Source organism: Stegodyphus dumicola, chromosome 12 (assembly GCF_044657685.1).
Source record: "Stegodyphus dumicola isolate Sdum_Otavi_A_Nest chromosome 12, ASM4465768v1".
Taxonomy (NCBI): Eukaryota; Metazoa; Arthropoda; class Arachnida; order Araneae; family Eresidae; genus Stegodyphus; species Stegodyphus dumicola.
In genome coordinates, this window is record NC_140779.1 from 11,735,887 (window position 1) to 11,756,195 (window position 20,309).

The following is a 20,309-nucleotide window of genomic DNA, read 5'->3' on the forward strand; positions in this document are numbered from 1 at the left end:
GTACATGAAGATATAAATTTTATACATATATATATATTCAAACTAAATTATATGGCAAAACTTTTTACAATAAACATCAAAAGATCAAAAGATAGAACGAATTGCTCAAAAAACACATTTTTTCTTTCAGTATACAAAACAACCACGTAAAATACAAACTTTGACAGCAAAGGAATTCAAGTCCAGCGGAAAAATCATTCACTTCACAGATTGCAGTTTTTTTTTACAGTTCGAAATTTATATCCCTTTGAAAATAAAACTTTTCTTTTTCGAAGCTTCTTTCTGAATACACTTCGGAACATTTTCGCAAACTGAACACTTTTTTAAAACTGAAAGAGAACAAATGCACCAGATAAATATATATATTATAAAAGTTTAGGACATTTTCCTGAAGTGAAGTAATAAAGTGTTACGGGATGAGCAAACGATTTTTGTAGTTAAGGATTAGATGAATAAGATAGTAAGCAACTGGTAGCATTATCTCCTTAAAAGGGATTAACAACATATTACTATTATTTATGTTTCATTTACATTTATGTTTAACCCAAAGGAGCAGTTTGCCCAGAAGACGTATTAATTTCTTTTCGGCATTTTGCGCTGATTCACAATAAAAGACGAAACACTTTTTTAACGTTGCCACCAAATATTATATTTAAAGAAATTAAATAAGGAAGAATCTGCCTAAATGCATGTATATTTCTCGCATTGTGAGGAAACAACGGTACCTAGAATCATCCTGTTTTGAATAACGTACGTCTCCACCCGAATATGAGCATCTGGAAGCCCAAATTTGAAATCTAGAATTTGTTTTATTATCCACTTCATATTTTTTAAAGCATGTATGAGCTTTCGATTAACAAACTCAACGATTTCAAAGCAAGAAATGGCAACACTGTACCAAAAAGATAAAAAAAATCTGATGTGTACACCACATGACTTCCTTGTACGGAATATTAAATTATACGAATTTTTTTCTTGAATTTCATTTAAATTGATTGGATTTAATTAAATCTACTTCGTCGACAGCGCATAAACCACAATAGAATAAATTCACTCATTAAAATTCACTATATTTGTTTACTATAACGACACTCTGAATACACAAAATTTATATCATTTGAAGAATTACCGTTGCCACATGTTATATTCAAATACTAGTATAATAAAGCTAAAACGATGTATGAAAGAAATTAAGCAAACAAAACAGAAAAGAAACAGTTTTTCACAGACGATTGAGTATTTCTCATTCCATTAATTCAGTTCTCACTTCGCGACAAGGCAAAAATACATAAAAACTCAAAATATCTGCATTAAAAATTACGAAGTAAATCTTAAAAACTTATTTCCTGGAAGAAATTCCAGAAAGGATTAAGCATGATTTAATTCGCAATAATAAAGAACACGTTATTTTTGTGTTGCGAAGCTTAGTCTCTCTAGATTGGCTACAAATCTACAATCCTGCTGTTCCAAAGGTAAACAAATATGTCCGCCATGTTATTTAAAACTTAACGGCACTTAAACAGCTTTTAAATTGTTCATAATTGTACAAATATTGCTTCCAGAATTACGAAAGGCATAAATACCTTAACTGGAAGATAAAAACAACACAATTCAATCGTTTTTAAAGCAAAAAATGTACAATTTACAAATATATAAGAGTAAAGAAACTGAGATTACTGAGTCGGGTAACAGAGTGGATGTATATATAAATATATTTATATACGTTTGGTGCGGCCGATTGCAACCAAAATACGAAGTGCACATCTGCATGTTATAGCAGTCCTATATACAAAATTTCAACGTTCTGAGGCTACTCGTTTTTTAATTATGCGAGATACGTACGTACATAAGTTCGTACTGACGCCACGAAAAATTATCTTCAGGATTAATTTTAAAGCAGCTTTATAATTTTTTGGAGGAAAAGAGTGTTTTATTCTATCCTTAAGTACAGATATCATGCAAAAGCATCGTTAAATTGCATTTGATAGCGGTCAAATTGGATATTTTCGTTGAAATATGTTACCTGAAACTTTTCGCGATTACTATACTTTCTTTTTGCTTCGTACAAGGAAGTAAAAACATTTCAATCACCAGCGCGCGAGACCATGTATCGGCAGTTATAAGGATATGCTCATTTAAAATATTTTTTCCGATATTGCTGTTGAATTGAATTTTATGTTTGAAATGAAAAATATGATATTTAATAAATAAATATAACACAAAACGTTAAAAATAGCCACTTTGGCCATAATTTAAAATCTGAAATATTTCAGATATTTTTAAAATATATTACTTTTAATTATCATAGTGTAGAATTTTCCAATTGTTTCATTTACAATGACTTATCTGACTGGGCATGTTTGGAGCCGAAATGTTTTTGGAAATGACTTGAATGGGAGAATTCGGTATTCCAACACGAATAACAATGTGTAGGATTATCTCTTAAAGGTAAAACTATAAAAACACTCAGACAGCCTCATTAAAAATTGTAAAACACAGAAAAACATAAAACGCCAGATACATTTAAAAATAATTTTAAAAAAATTTAAATTAGTTAAAATTTAAATTAGAGTTAAAATTAGTGTTTCTATGTAAAAGCAAACGATTCTCTCTGCAGGGAGAAAAACAGATTTTTTGTTGAACAAAATGGTCCCATTCGGTAAAAAGGCACAAAATTGGTGCACAAACTGACTTAACTCACTACTCAACTAAGATTTCAACTCTAGGCTAATTTTACAACTACTGCATGCAGATTTATTCTGAAAGCTTTAAGATTTTTTTTAATCTTTTATAATTAACGTTTCGCGTGTTAAATTCATTTATAAAGTATCACGTTCTTCTCTGTTGCCCCATATAAAATTCAAATGAACTGAAAAGTCATAAAATATTTTAAAATAACATATATTTAGAATTATTTCTGATAGACAGTCTCGCCCGCTGGAAATAAAACTTTTATTCCGTGCAATGTTGCCACTACTTCCTTTCAAATACTTCAGTTCTTAATCAAAAACTCATTAAAATATTAAAAAATATGAAATAATAACATATGTAACGACATTCTATGAAAATATTGAATATTTTTAATTATATGCATTTTTTTTCTTTTAAATGAATCCGACTCAAAAGTAAAAAACGAATGTTCTTAATAAGTTGAATTTGAAAGATCAATATTTTACATTTTTCTTAAGGACAACAGACATGAACTAAAAGCGAAGAACGTAAAGAAATTTGACGCAGAAATTGGAGAATAACAACGCCTTTACAAAAATTATTTGGAAAATGATTCTTTAATGATGCTGTGCATATTACTGTATTTTTATGTAAACTACAGGCAATGCTCCTGCTTTACTGAGTTCTATAAATCTACACTCATGTCCATAAATTAAGGATAATGCAAAATCAGGCAAACGAAGAGTTAGAAGCAACAAAAGGTAAAGAGCAAAACAAATTTGACTTGTAAGGCTTATTTATTAAACAAAAGGTAAAGAGCAAAAAAAAATGCTATATGTTTGATATTATTAAAAAATTTAGCATTTTTTTCTCCCTGGAGCAAATTACAAAAAAAAAAAAAAAACCTATTTACAAAAAAAACCAATACTACATGGTTGGTATGATTGTTAATACATTGTATATCTCCCAGACGATGCAATGCAGTCCTTAGAACGCCTAGGCATGCTGAGTATCAAATTATCGATCTGATCTTGGGGGATATTACACCACTCAAAAGGCAATGCTCTCCGAAGTTCCGGTAGACATGTAGGAGGAGGTTGACGGGTTATAACTCGTCGGCCAAGCATGTCCCACACATGTGCTCTACTGGATTCAAGTCCAGTGAGAATGCTGGCCAGTCCATACGGGTGATATCCTCCGATTGAAGGCATTCGCTTACAATGTTAGCATGCTGAGGACGGGCGTTGTCATGCATAAACACAAATTGTGCGCCCATGGCGCCCCGAAACAAACGTACATGTTGTTCCAGAATGACGTCCCAATAGAATTGGCTAGTCATGTTTCCAATTTGAACATGCAGGTCAGTTCTGGAACACAGAATAATTCCACCCCAAACGAGCACTCCTGCACCACCGTAACGGTGTCGTTCAATGATGTTTTCTTGGTGGTAACGGGTACCTGGAGCTCTCCATATGAAATTCCGGCGAGAATCAGACTGCAAGCTAAACCTGGACTCCTCGGAAAACATTACACAAGCCCACTGTTGCGGTGTCCACAATGCACGCTCTCTACTCCAGGCTAACCGCAGGCGACAGTGAGTTGCAGTAAGTGGAACGAATGTGACAGGTCTACGAGCATATAAACTAATCTGCTCTAAGCGTCTGTACACGGGGTGCCTTGAAATTGTCGTACCAGTGGCTGAAGAGAGCTGACGAGACAGGTTTGAGGCCGTGCTCCGCCTGTTTCTTTTGGCAGTAACTGCCAAATACCGGTCCTCATTCGGCGTTGCAACTCTGGGGCGACCTGTGCTGTAACGTCTACTCACATTACCATCATCTTGGAATCGTTGCCAAAGCCTGGAGATGACACTCTGGGCAATTCCAAGTTCGTCTGATACTTCCAGTTGGGTACGCCCACATTCCAGACGGCCGATAATTCTACCACGTAAAAAATCATCCAAATGCGTCCTTTGTGTCATAACTATTCGGTTATTGCACTGAAATGCTTTTAAAGCGCCTGCAAACAATTTTACCTCTTTGCCTGTATTCCTTATATATCACTCTCTTACATTCTCCTCATTATGACGTACCATCGGTGTCATCTGGTTACTTCCTGAAATTTGCATATGATTCTTGAAGATGTGTGTAGTGATTTTACAGGTGATGTATTTAATTTAGAGTTCGATTTCCGCGTGACTCCGAATTATCCTTAATTTATGGACATGAGTGTAGTTACAGATATCAGTCACTACGAAAAACATTAACAGAAAAAAAAAACTACTTTAATTCACAAAGATAAGAAAGTATTTTTCTTAAAATTCGTCATTTTCGCTGCAATAAATATTCCCTACTGAAAGTAAAATATGTTTCTAACAAGAATAAAACGATTTCATCCCAGCACGCAAAGATTATCGAAACGGTGTTGAAATATAAAATAAATAACAACAAAATAAATTCAAAACTGCATCGCGCTCGAATGAATAAAACTTTCCTTTGTCAATTTTATAACATAAGATCGAAGACGGAAGTGCATGCTTCAACCAAACAGCAGGAAAACCCTGTATTTTTTGCCTCGGCATTGACTTTTAACTATAAATTGCTTAAAATACGATACTTTAAATTATATACTTCAAATTATTTAGATGTAAAAGAATTTTTTATGACTGATTGTATTTAAGTCCAGCAGCTTGATTTAAATAGCAGAAGAATCAAAAATTCAAACTTCCTCTATGACAAGTGTATCGAATTTATTTTAAAATCGATACGAGGGTACTACTTTAAATAAATTCCTCAGCACCAACAAAAATGAGTTCGAAAGAAAGAACTCAAGTTCTAAGTCTTTTGTTAAAAGCGTATAATTTTAATAAATCAATGAAGAGCATCATTATTTTGATACCGTTTTTCTGATGTGGCCTCCGCATGAAATTTATTAAATAAGCAACTATATTTTCCGTCTCAAACCATTCTTTTGATCACATTACATATATGAGCGTTTTTTACCTTCCACAGAGCTCAGAAAGAGGAGGAAAAATTACCAAAGGTAAACTTTGTTAATTTTTCCTCTTTCATCCATTTGTATATAATGTGATAAGCATTCCTACTATTCGAAATATATCAACTGATATCGTTTAATAACATTAATATATTTATATACCTTGGAACTCTATCTAACTTTCGGGCAATAATAGATCACTACAATTTCTTAAATTCTTTGTCACGAATTATGGCATTCGTTCTATACGATTAGCAAGAGTAGATTTATGAGTTTGGGTTTTCCGATATAAGGCTCGCATTCTTACTAGAAAATTCAAAGCTGTCTTATTTTGATCGATGTGTATTAATCCGAACTAATATAATAATGCAATAATTTCTTTGAAACCTCATATCCGATAGAAGATATTTAAGAAATGGATGGACATTTAAGGTATCTGCCTACGTTAAAGAAACGATTTCGGTGAAAAAATTCGTTTTTTTTAATTGCTCAATTTGAAAGGTCAGTTTGTAGGATTCCGAAAATGGTTCATTTTTACGTTTGTGATAATTAGAAGAGAAGATATAGCTAATTAACTGCACTGGAAGTGGAAGCAGAAAGACCGGAAGTGCCATTTGAAAGGCTCAACTTAAAGGTAAACAATGTTGTTATCCGTGTTTTGTTTTTACCTGTTTTTGTGTAAAATTGTGCTAAAACATTTCATTTTAATTCTGGGTACTTTTTTGTTTCTGGTAATTAATTATTTGCCTTAATTTTTTGAACTAGGACTGGCAGCATGGCGGTTTTTTTAACTGGGTCGGGCAACATTGCGATTAGATTTATAAAGACTTTGTTGCTGGGTGCATATATAGCAGTTTTAATTTTTAATTCAGGGTATCTTGGATTACTTCCTGTGTTTGAACATTTAGACATATCAATTGAACAAGAAATGATTAAAAATTACTTTGGAATTGATAACGAAAGAATAAAGAACTCGAAACGTCATTCGTCGCTCATTTCGAAAATAAGCAGAAAAAAATTAAAATCAAATAGGAAATTAAAATTACTTAAGTATAAAGATATTGAGGGTGTGATGTACAAATGTGGAGAATTTTAAGTGTGTAAATACAACAGAACAGATTTTTCTGTTAATGTGAAATCTTTAAATGCTTTTTCTGGAAAGCTAATTTTTCTAGTGTTTTTACATACAAGAAATGTAATTACTCAAAATGTTCTAAAGGTATCTCTATTAAATTTCACTAAAACATTTTCTATGTTATTTACTAGGTTTTAAGCTACAATCTAAGTTATATTTATTAATGTGATTGTTTTATAAGTATTTCTATATAAAACGATAAGAAATATTTTACAAAAAACTATGTTTTTTCATGTAATTACACATATTTTAGTAAATTTTAGACATATCATAAACATTTTAGTTCATAACACAGATGAGTGTTGTAGTAGTATACAGTATAAATAAAATTGAAATATATACTGTGGGAAGAAATATACGACATTTAACGTAAGTGTTAAATTCTCCTAAAAATGTGCATAAAATTGCATATATTTCAAACATTTATGAAAATATTCCTAAAAATTTACCTATTTTCATGACTTGATATCATATTTTGACTAAATAAATATATATTTCATCAGAATTCTATGTTTTTTAAAAAAAGTGCTTCGAACGTAGGCAGATACCTTAATGAATAGAAGATAAAATAATTGGTACTACAGGCTGCCCTCGAATGTCATGTAAAAGCTTGGAGGGAAGCTACATAATATCGTAATGATCCATAATTACATCAGAAAGCATGGGCGGCAATGTAACGCTAACGAGAAAAAGAGACACAAGGGCAGTAAGGCCACAACACATAATTAATCAAGGTTTTGGTGTAAAACCCTTTATTACACAAAAGAACAATAATCAGTAAAACTTATGACATAAAAGCATCACAGGAGATATCCGAAATTGCGGCCATTGGCATGTATGCATGCACAACGCCGACGCGACATGGATTGGCGGACATGTTTGGAAACACCTGGCGTTTCACTAATCGTAGCAGCAGCCTTGCATATTCGTGCCACAAGGTCCATTTCAGAATTGACGGTCGTGCACAAGTTCACGTGCACGACCAAGGAAAAAATGCAGAGGAGATAACTCAAAGGATCTGGGAGGCAAAGCGACGGGACCACTACGCCCAATCCACCTGTTTGGAAATGTCCAGTCCAAATGGTCACGTACACACCTTTCATAATAAGATGGCGCCCCGTACTGTTGAAACCACATGCGGCGTTGAACCGGTGCCGGGAACATGTTCCGGAAGTACCTCGTGTAGAAATACCAGATACTTGTCAACGTCCGGTCGAGGCGATAAGATATATACATGGTCCGAGTTAACTGTACCCCACGATACTCGCTAACACATTAACAGTGATGTGTTGTGCGGCTCGTGGTCGGGTGCTGTGTAGGTTGCTGAAAGCCCACATGTGCGCGTTGTGCGTATTGAACACCCCTTCACGTGAAAAGGTTGCTTCATCACAGAACAACACGAAACTGGCAAAGTGCATGTCTGCCGTACTTTGGTTAACAAACTACTGTGCAATCGTGACACATTCTGGGTGATTATCTGCTTGTAATAACTGCACTCTCTGTACATGAAACGGATGCAAGATTTCGCCCTGAATTAGGTACAATTTTAAAAGAAGATAATTACGGTGTGTAGTTGATATTCTGTTATCTGGGCGTAAACAGTTCGAGGTTTTAAAACTTGTTAGGCCTTTATTACTTAGAGGGTAACTATCGATTGTAAACTACTCAAAGTTTCGTTTAAAAATGATTACAAAACAGGAAACATACAGGATATATTAGCTGAATCTTTATTGATATACTGGTGAGGAATAAAATTAATTGCGTATGGTAAATACCTGTATGTTCCATTCGTATATACTTTAAAAATTAATGAATAAATCCAGTTTAAATTGCTGGATTAAAGTTAAGGAAATTATTATAAATAACTGATATTTAATATAACATTTATGAGCAAAATGAACCAAAATGAAATGAAACAGAAGCAAATGCAATAAGCACAAATAAATTTCGGTAATATTGTAATTGCAAATAATGATGAACAGGCTTGTGTAATGGTTGCTTGTGCTTAGTCGCCAGTATTTCCTGTCACGCCAACGGTACACCACTGAGCATGCGCAGTAAACGAAATTAGTTAACATTGAACAACTCAATGTGCGGTTTGCATTACGCTACGGGGATTTAGGTCCACAGCTTGCAATACATTCCTCTGGGTGTTCGCCGCGGCCCAGTACACTCAATCGTGGCTTTCCCTGAACGATTCATGTTCCACCAGGTTCTGATGAACCCGAGTGAACGTTTGATGATTCGGTTGCCGCCTCGTAGGATACCTTTCCCCATAACAACCGACCAGCAGCACGTCCATTTTCGTTGGCTAGGCCGTGTATGATATGGATATCTGCCAACTTGGCATCCATATAACGATTCATGTTCATCGCACGCTGTGCTTAATTGAAATGAGAAAAACCATACGTGCTCACACTGCGGGTTCGAGTACAGCACCACCTATCGCTTTCCGCCCATGCTTTCCGATGTAATTATGGCTCCTAATTATGTCCTCTACCACCCCTTCAAGTTTATACATGGCATTCGAGGACACCCTGTATAGGTAGCACACCCGACCGACAGTCGAAAAATCTATGGTTCAATTTCAAGTAAAGCTTAATTGAATTTTTTCCTTTCCCACCAGAAAAACTTAAGTCCCTACAGCCTTTACTTCCGTGTCTAAACTATCAAAATATTCGCTATATATAAGCCTCATAATAAGCCATATAATCATATATATATATATATATGTGATGTACGAGCTTTTATCCGGAATATATATATTGGTGAAGAATCATAGATGTAGTCGTAGCTTAAATTATCAGACGATAAGTTTAAAAAACAGGATCCATTTATTATTGGTCAGGAGAAATAGCAGTTACAAAAATCATACACTGGTGTGCAAAAATTAAGGACGAGACGGTTTTTTCAATATAGCTTTGTACAAAAGCTTTCCAAATCAACACATTTAATACCGTAAGATCCCCAATACGTAACGACATGAGTAATGTAAGCAACACTTACTAAGAGAGAAATCAGAGGGATAAAAAGGAGCTTTATTGAAAAAGTAGCATGGAGCGCAATGCGCCTGAAGGCCGAAACATCCCTGTGATCGGTGTCCAGCAAGAAACATCCGGTCTTTAATAGGGGATAGGATCTCCCCTGACAGCTAGGCAGGTTTCACAGCGTCTGCCCATGCTGAGAAGGAGGGTGTCAATGAGTTGTTGAGGCATTAAGTTGTTGCCCATTCGTCTTGCAGCGCCAATCGAAGCTCCGGAATCGTTACTGGTGGTAAGGTACGAGCTGCCAAGCGTCTGCCTAGAAACTCCCATACACGCTCGATGGGATTGAGATCCGGAGATCGTGCCGGCCAATCCATACGTTCAATATCCTCACTCTCTAAGAGCTGCTCGGCAGCTACTGTGCGATGACATGGTGCATTGTCGTCCATGAAAAGGAACTGCGGACCCATAGCGCCCTTAAAAAGACGCACATATGGAAGAAGAATCTCGTTACAATAACGGGTCCCGTTGACTGAACCTGCGTCGAAGATGTGAAGGTCTGTACGACTACCAAGCATGATGCCTCCCCAAACGAGAACACCGCCACCTCCATACCTGTCCCTTTCAATGATGTTCGTGGGATGATTGCGGCTTCCCCGCTCTCTCCAGATAAGTATGCGATGAGAATCGCTACTCAGACTGAATCTGCTCTCATCTGTAAAGAGTATTCGTCCCCATTCATTGTCTCTCCAATTCCGGTGTTCCCGGCACCACAGAGAACGCCTTCTCCGATGGGCAGACGTTAGAGGTACACACCGTACAGGGCGTCGTGCAAACAGACCACCACCGTGCAGTCTTCTGGCCACGGTAAAACGCGATATCGGTCGTCCAGTCGCCTGTGTCGTGTGTCTAGCGATTTCTCCCGTTGTCTGCCGCCTGTTTCTTCTGGCCTCTAAGGCAATATACCGGTGATCTGCGGGTGTGGTTCCTCGTGGACGACCACTACTAAACCCCCGGATAGCTGTTCCTGTAGTTTGAAATTTTCTCCAAAGCCGTGAAACGATGCTGTGAGCAATTCCGAACTCTGCAGCCACACTTGTCACACTGCAGCCTTCCTCCAACTTCCCAATGATTCGACCTCGAGTAAAAGCATCCAGATGTCGTCTAACAGATTGATTATTCGCCATTTCTCGCTGAGGCAGCAACTCGGTGTGATTTTAACTGCTATACGGCGTGCAATCTCTTTGCCAGAAATACTGATCTTACACCGACAACATGCTTTATACTACTCAGACACTCCCCCATTACATCTACCTGCATATCTGCGCATGTGCTACCGTACATCACCTTACTTAATCTCCTGATTGGTCTTTCTGTCCGCTCTGCCTCTTCGTTCAGCTGATATGCTAATTTTTCGACTTCGTCCTTAATTTTTGCACACCAGTGTATCTCCGGAGTAAATAAAAAAACTACTAATAACTTTTTGTATGAAGTTTACTGCATCGTTATATTAAAGAAAAATACCCCGATATTACTTTGCGAGTCCTTTTAAAGGCGGAGCTTCCAAGAAATGACGTCAGCCTCGTCAGCCATTCTAGTTCGCTTTAAATATCTCCAGAACATTCTATAACTGTACGTGTAGAAAAGGCGGGAAAAACAACTGGATTACGGGGCTGTAGATTTAATTCTACGTACTTTCAAATAAGAGAACGTCGCCATTAAAAATGAAAAGAACACACAGTTAGAATTTCAAGTGTATTTTTGACTATGGAATTTTATTATTACATATATATATAATCATGTAACTCTACAGTGCTCTTTTGAAACCAGAAATAAATTTAAATTAAAAAAAACTATCAAAATAAAATTTTTTTTACAAATCTAAAACCTTTCAATTTTTATATTACGCCCAAAGAGGCGTTTTTATAACGTTCCGTGTGCTACCTTTATTTATTAAATGTCACGTTCTTCGCGCTGAAAATATAAAATTCGACTCAACAGCAATATCGCGAAATAATTTAAAAAGAGCATATCTTTAGAATTTGCGATACACATTTTCGCGCGCTGGAGATAGAAATGTCTTTTTTTTTTTTTTTTTCAATGCAGTGTTGCTATTGCTCGCTTTGAAATCGTTGAGTTCGTTAATCGAAGAGTCCTTAAAGGTTTACAGAATATGAAATAGGTAATAAAACAAATTACACGTTTGTACTTCCGGATGCCCATATTCGAATGGAGGACTACACGTTATTCAAATTTGGATATCTGTAGGTATCGTTGTTATTTCACACTACGAGAAAGATACGCACATTCATGTAATTTCTTCATTATTTAATTTCTTTAAGCATAAGGTTGTAATATTTGGTGGCAACGATTTTAAAAGAGAACCTCCTTTTATAGTGAACCAACTGAAGATGTCGAAACGAAATTAATAGCCTTACTGGGCAAATTGTCCCTATGGGGTAATAAAACTATCAAATATTATTCTGAAATACCTGATTTATAACCGGAAAGCTGTAATCCATATTCAGCTAATAAAAGTAAACTGGTCTAACTCAGCTTTATATTGGCGTTAATTTAAGACAAAGCATCTGCTTTTCACCGTAACATTACTGAAGTATCTATTACTGAAGTATCTTTCAAAAGAGTAAGAAAAGAAGGCAAGAGTCTGCTGAAAAACGCAAAGATTTTGTCATAATCGATTAAATTATAGTAAAATGGAAAACAACAGCAACAAATAGTTATGAATGGGGCCTTTTAACTCTTCTGGAAAGATGGGCTTAGAATTGAAGTTATTGACTAAAAGAGGTAGTCTATGATATATATGGAAGGTTAAAAGGAAAACATTCAGAATCCATTAATAAAGGTATCTTTTGGCTAATTACAGCGAAAGAAAAATTAAAAATATAGCTAAGGGTTCACCAACGATTAGCAAGAGTAGATTTATGAGTTTGGGTTTTCCGATATAAGGCTCGCATTCTTACTAGAAAATTCAAAGCTGTCTTATTGTGATCGATGTGTATTAATCCGCTCTAATATAATAATGCAATAAGTTTTCTGAGAACTCAGATCCGATAAAAGATCTTTAAGAAATAGATACACATTTAATGAATAGAAGATAAAATAATTCGGTAAATTAAACAAATTTTATGTAAGGTTATACAATACATGCAATAAAATTATTAGTTCGCAAACAGCTGAAACGTATAAATTTATACCCTTAAGTGATAATTTAACACCTTCAAATCTTAGATATTACGTTGAAAAAAGTCTAAATTTTAAACATATTAATTGTATAAAATAATATTAAGTTCTAGGATATCTGTGGTATTTTGAAAACATGCTGCTTTATACACACTTCTGGCCATTGCAATTGTTACATCAGGAAGAATGCAAAAGCAGAGTTTTATTTATTTTACTTACTATCGGAAGTACCCGATGCCAGTTACGTTAGATTGAGTGTAATGTACACTCATGTCCATAAACAAAGGATAATTCGGAGTCACGCAGAAATCGAACTCTAAAATAAATATATCACCTATAAAATCCCTACACACATCTTCAAGAATCATATGCAAATTTCAGGAAGTAATCAGATGACACCGATGGTACGTCACAATGACGAGAGTGTAAGAGAGTGGTATATAAGGAATACAGGAAAAGAAGTAAAATTGATTGTTATAAGCATTTCAGTGCAATAACCAAATAGTTATGACACAAAGGACGCATTTGGATGATTTTTTACTTGGTACAATTATCGGCCGTCTGGAATGTGGGCGTACCCAACTGGAAGTATCAGACGAACTTGAAATTGCCCAGAGTGTCATCTCCAGGCTTTGGCAACGATTCCACGATGATGGTAATGTCAGTAGACGTTACAGCACAGGTCGCCCCAGAGTTACAACGCCGAATGTGGACCGGTATTTGGCAGTTACTGCCAAAAGAAACAGGCGGAGGACAGCCTCAGACCTCTCTCGTCAGCTCTCTTCAGCCACTGGTACGAAAATTTCAAGGCAGACCGTGTACAGACGCTTAGGGCACATTGGTCTACATGCTCGTAGACCGTAGACCTGTTAGATGCGTTCCACTTACTGCAACTCACTGTCGCCTGCGGTTAGCCTGGAATAGAGAGCATGCATTGTGGACAACGCAACAGTGGGCTTGTGTTATGTTTTCCGACGAGTCCAGGTTTAGCTTGCAGTCTGATTCTCGTCGGACTTTCATATGGAGAGCTCCAGGTACCCGTTGCCACCAAGAAAACATCATTGAACGACACCGTTACGGTGGTGCAGGAGGGCTCGCTTGGGGTGGAATTATTCTGGGTTCCAGAACTGATCTGCTTGTTCAAATTGGAACCAGGACAAGCCAAATTTATCAGGACTTCATTCTGGAACAACATGTACGTTTGTTTCGGGGCGCCATGGGCGCACAATTTGTGTTTATGGATGACAACGCCCGTCCTCACTGTACAAACATCGTAAGCGAATGCCTTCAATCGGAGGATATTACCCGTATGGACTGGCCAGCATTCTGTCCGGACTTGAATCCAGTAGGGCACGTGTGGGATATGCTTGGCCGACGAGTTGCAGCCCGTCAACCTCCTCCTACATGTCTACCGGAAGTTCGGAGAGCATTGCTTTTTGAGTGGTGTAATATCCCCAAGATCAGATTGATAATTTGATACTCAGCATGCGTAGGCGTTGTGCGGACTGTATTGCATCGTCTGGGAGACATACAATGTATTAACAATCATACCAACCATGTAATATTGCTTTTTTGTAAATAGGTGTTTTTTTTTTTTAAATTTGCTCCAGGGAGAAAAAATCGCTATTTTTTTTAATAATAACAAACATATAGCATCTTTTTTTGTTCTTTACCTTTTGTTTAATAAATAAGCTTTAAAAATAAGTCAAATTTGTTTTGTTTCTAACTCTTCCTTTGTCTGATTTTGCATTATCCTTAATTTATGGACATGAATGCATTTAACAAAAAGAGAGGACAATACAGCTGTAATCCCTCTTTAATAACTATGCAAAAAACACGATTCGTAGACATACATTTTTCAATCTGACGCGATATGGAACCCACATAAAAAAATTCCATAGAAAAATAAACTAGTTCTCTCTCATTATATCAATAACAATGGCACGCAGTTTTTAATGATTTTCGTCTTTCTAATCAAAGGGTCATAAAAGCTCAAGTTCCATCTAATATTTCCCCTACATTTAATTTTAGTGGATTAAATGTGGCAAGAAATTGATTTTAATTGATCAGAAAACAATAACACGAATAAACAAACACACAAACAGGCATTCTTCTTTATATGTATATATTTTGTAAGACGTACAAAGTTTTGATTAACAAACTCTACGAGTTGAGAGGTAGCAACACCTAAAACGAAGTAAAGCCATTTTTGTCTATTACGTTTTCTATCGATTTCTATCTACAAACGAAATAAAGCATTTTTAATCTCCAACGCGCGAGACTGTTGCCACTCGGAAAAAATTAGTGTTTTCAGAATTTTTAATTAATATCTCGGCTGATTGAAGTCGTACAAAAATGGGAACAGTCGAAATGGCTTTTCACGAATTTTTGGAATCGGGAATAATGTATTTCATGTTTGGCAACACTATTTTTATTTTATTGTAAAGCTTAGAAATTTATTATTAAGAAACTCTATAATTTGAAAGCGAGCAGTGGCAACACTTCCCGAAATAAAGTAGATTTGTATCACTAGCGTCCAAGACTGATGCTACTCAGAAAAATGAGGCGGAAATTAGCGTTTTCAGAGATTTTAACTAAAATCTCTGATTTTTTTTACAAAAGTGGACGTCGATCTTTCCCAGACCCAGGAAAGAATTGTAGAAAGTTTAGTGACGATAGCTGTAGTGGCTTAATCGAGAACAAACAAACACACAAACAGACATTCTTCTTTATATATATATATGATGTATCAGCTTTAGATTCCTTGTGATGTATCAACTTTAGTCGTAGCTTAAATAATCAGACGATAAGTTTAAAAAACAGGATCCATTTATTATTATTCAGGAGAAATAGCAGTTACAAAATCAGATATCCAGAGTAAATAAAAAAGAACTACTAATAACTTTTTGAATGAAGTTTACTGCATAGTTACATTAAAGAAAAGCACCGATATACCTTTTGCGAGTCTTTTTATAGCCTCTGGAGGAGAAGCTTCCAAGAAATGACGTCAGCCTCGTCAGCCAATCCAGTTCGCTTTAAATATCTCGAGAACATTCTATAACTGTACGTGTAGAAAAAGCGGGAAAAACAACTTGACTACGGGGCTGTGGATTTAATTCCACGTACTTTCAAATAAGAGAACGTCGCCATTAAAAATGAAAAGAACATACAGTTAGAATTTTAAGATTATTCTTGATTATGGAATTTTATTATTACATATATATATATATAAATCTGAAAGCTTTCAGATTTTACATTACTCCCAAGGGGATGTTTTTTAACCTGACAGCAACAACGACTGCAATCCAACTGGGCATCGAGTTGAATTAAACTTGGATGACAGACACGGGTATTTCATTCCAAGCCAGAGTTCATCAGTCATAGGAGCTGACAGGCGAAGGCGTGCAAATCTCTCAGCAAACCAAATGTTCTCAATGGGTGAGAGATCTAAGGAAGGTACTAACAGACGCAACAGTTGAACACCTGTCTATACCGAAGAAAGTCTGAAAGGCACAGACAGTCGTATTATTTTGATGAAATATGATGTCCCTTCTGCCTCGAAGAATGGACATGGCCGTAGGCCTTTACACATGAGAAATATAGCGGCTGCTGTCGGCATCAAGAAATAGATCAAATGGATATTTGCTTAATGGCATCTCATAACAGCATGCTAGATGCGAAACAATATACCTATGACAATGGCGAATATAAACTCGTTCATTCGCCTTGGTACCACCCCCACATGGATACTTCCATCATGATGCTGTACCCGGATTCGAAATTCGTATGAAAAGGCGACGTGGTACCACTCCTGTGTCTAGTGTCATCGTTCGTTGCACCATTGTAATCGCTTGTCTTTGCAGTAGCGCCAAGGGAAGCCACAGCAATGGTCACCGTGCTGACAGTCCGTGGTGCTTCACACGTCAGCCCATCGTCCCTGGAGAGCTTCGCAGGTGGGACAGAGACTCTTACTGCTTCATGGAAAGCCCGGGGCTCGAACTCTGGAGAAGGCATGGATGTTTGTAAACCTTTAGTGGCTTTCAAACTAGGCGTTAGTGCAAGGCGTTATTCAAAATACACGACGCGCCAAAAGTCCTGTCAAGAATTAGTGGTAACGGACGAGAGTGAAAGACCTCGGACTCTGGTGTTTCCTGCCTTAAACATGAAGAAGATCTGCACAGCTAGTGCTGCGGAACTATACCTATACGGTCAATTGTGAAATTCCGGTGCCCCGCCTACCTGTACCTGTACCCACCCGGGGGTTGACTCAGGCGAATGCCTGGGAAGTACTGGTTAGGATCTGTACCTAGGCAGTCTCAATCACGGGGGTATATAATTTGACTTCACAGGACTAGAGCCCGAGTATTGTACTCAGGTTAGTTCAGGCTTGGCAGTTACCGTACTGGTATTGTCGTGTCTGTTCCTTCGGCTGTGGTGGAGCTATATGGTGGATTTGTCGACTGAGTTCCCGGGGGTTTGACCCCATTCAGTTCTCGTGGCGGGGACTGACAAAGCGGACAGAGCACCTTTTTACAATGTGGTTTTGCTGATGGAGTGGTGCCAGGAGGCAAGGTGACAACGTATTTACTGGCAACGTTTAAGTTCTGCCCAATGCTTCGTAAAATCCGGACGGGGACTGCGGTTGTTGCGCCCGCGAGAACGAGGTCCCACGGGCGTTGGATTTTCAACTCTGGATGAGTCCCGTATAATGAGGACCCGGGACGGAGGTCCCTCGCCTAGTGTGTCTGTACCTGTACCTGGTATAGAAATTTTAATAGCCAGGAGTGTACTTTCAATAAAGGTTTGACTAGCATACATTGTTATTATTCAGCTGGGGATGTTGATAACAAAGTTTATTTACACGTTACCATTTCTGTCGTACCAAGATAAAGGAACTTCTTAACACTTATTACGCTAAAATGCCGCTTCCCAACCCGTATAGTAGTTAGCATCGCTGAATTGCGTACCGAAGAGCCCGAGTTCGTATCTCGCAGAAGGCAAATGTATTGAGTCCGTGCAGCATGGGGGCACTCTAAATATGCGGCGAGCCGAACATCTTCGAGAGAGGTTGCTGGTAGGGAAAGAGAGGTAGGAGACCCTCGGACCCGTCCCCTGGGATGTTTTCCATCAACATTTGGGGCGTCACTGAGCTAAATCGCACTGTCATCTCTAAGTTGCTCAAGGCTGTTGCCAACGACAGGCGTAAAACTTGCGCTCCTTGTCACGAGGAATTCCGTGGGCTTGGACTGATGATAGATCAGGAAAATGAGCTTTAGCAAGAACAACGATACAATGCATGATATTTACCACAGAAGTATTGAAAGTTTCTTGCTAGAGGACTTTCTACGACTCTACTTGCATTACCCATGAAAAGGGCTAAAGCGTATTTAATGTGACAAATTATTTTGAAATTATTATTTTGACATTATTTTGAAATTATTAGGTTTTCAGAGGAACCATTTTTGAAATGATTTCAAATCCACATTTTTCCACTTGCAGAGTAGAGCTCTAACACATATAAATGAGTGTTACATGAATCAATAAACATGTGGCTTAAATGCTGCTCCTGCACTGTCAATTACAAAAGCAGGAGTGAACTCCGCGCGCGTGAATTCCGGAGAATGAAGTGACATATGTCAGGAGGGGGGGGGGAAGAGTGGAGGACACTCAGAAAGCGTTCTGTGCTTCGATAGATTTATGGGAGAATATCTCGAAATTTATGAGCGCACTTAAAATATTTGAATCACTTTCTCGGTAGTGGTCGAATTTGACTTTGTTATACGGGACCTACTAGAGAAGTCTGCTTAGTAGCAGATACCTGAGACTTTTATTTGATATTACCGCATAGATATTGTATTATATATTCCTCAATTTTTGTAACATATATTTATCAAAATATCTATATTAAAAATTACGAAGTAAATCTCAAACACTTGTTTCCTCGAAAAAATTAAAGAAAGAATTAAGCACGATTTAATTAGCAATAATAAATTAATGCGTTATCTTTGTTGTTGCGAAGCTAAGTTTCTCTAGATTGGCAACAAATCCACTAGTCTCCTGTTTCAAATGTAAACATCAATGGCCGCCATTAAAAAGAGGCTTAGCGGCAATTAAAGAACTTTAAAATTGCTGATAATTCTAAAAATATTGCACACAGATTTACTAAAGGCATAAAATCCTTAACCGGAAGATAAATACAACATAATTCAATCATTTTTAAAGCAAAAAAAAAAAAAAAAAATGTACAATTTAGAAACAAATACGAGTAAAGAAACTGAGATCACTGAGCCGGGTAACAGAGTGGATATATAGATAAATATATTTCTATACGTTTGGCGCGGCCGATTGCAACCAAAATACGACGTGCACATCTACATGTTATAGCAATTCTATATACAAAATGTTAACGTTCTGAGGCTACTCGTTTTGGAGTTATGCGAGATACATACGTACGTACGCACAGACGCCACGAAAATTTTTCTTCAGAAGTCATTTAAAATTAATTTTACAATTTTTTTGGGGGAAAAGAGCCGTTTGTCCTGTCCTTACGTAGAGATGTCACGCAAAAACATCGTTAAATTTCATTCGATAGCGGTGAAAATGGATATTTGCTTTGAAATATGATGCCTGAAACTTTTCGCGATTACAATACTTCCTTTTTACTTCGTACAAGGAAGTATAAATATATAATATCATTACATGTTACGTTTTTTAAATTCTAATATTCTTCGTGAAGTGTAATACCTTTAATGTTATTTAATTAAATATGTAAGGATTACGTTATATAAATTAACGTACTTTATTTATAAAGCGGAAAAAAATTCTTTTTCCGGTTTACATCAAATTAATGTTTTATTTTGTGAGAAAGGTAAGCTACATTTTATTCTATTTATGAACAAACGATTAACGATTTGTTTTTCTTCTGTTATGTAAATGAATAATTATATATAAGTACAGTTAGTAAGAAAGTTAATTGTAAGTTTATGCATAAAAATGTAAATTTCTTTCTCTTCCATTCATTTACTTAAAATAATTGTTCTAATATAAATTTTAATACAGTTTACGTTTTAACGTAATTTTCATGATTTGAATTGTCTTTAATAAATCTGAAGCAAGACCGCTGAAATTTTTTCTTTGGGTCTCGAAATGTTTCATAGCACTTTAGTTTGACTGATATTTTTTCCCTTCAGAATTTAATTGAATAAGAATTCTGTTTCATTTACGTATGATTTTATTTAAATTTCATTTTATTTTGTTTACACTTGAACCATTTAATAAAGAGTTGGAAATATTTGTTTTAACGTAATTCTTAATGAGCATCTTGTAAT

General features: G+C 36.4%; 1 protein-coding gene and 1 long non-coding RNA gene across 3 annotated transcripts in view; one reads left to right on the forward strand and one right to left on the reverse strand.

Moving 5' to 3' along the window:
• The window catches only part of LOC118196922 (neurexin 1-like), an 894,564-nt gene that overhangs the window by 342,060 nt on the left and 532,195 nt on the right, over positions 1 to 20,309 (forward strand). The gene's annotated exons all lie outside the window — the stretch shown is intronic.
• Positions 21 to 20,309, reverse strand: part of LOC146993499 (uncharacterized) — a 343,790-nt gene continuing 323,501 nt past the window's right edge. The window contains exon 3 of the long non-coding RNA XR_015044359.1: positions 21 to 329. This is a non-coding gene — a long non-coding RNA (uncharacterized LOC146993499). The remainder of the gene's footprint in view (positions 330 to 20,309) is intronic.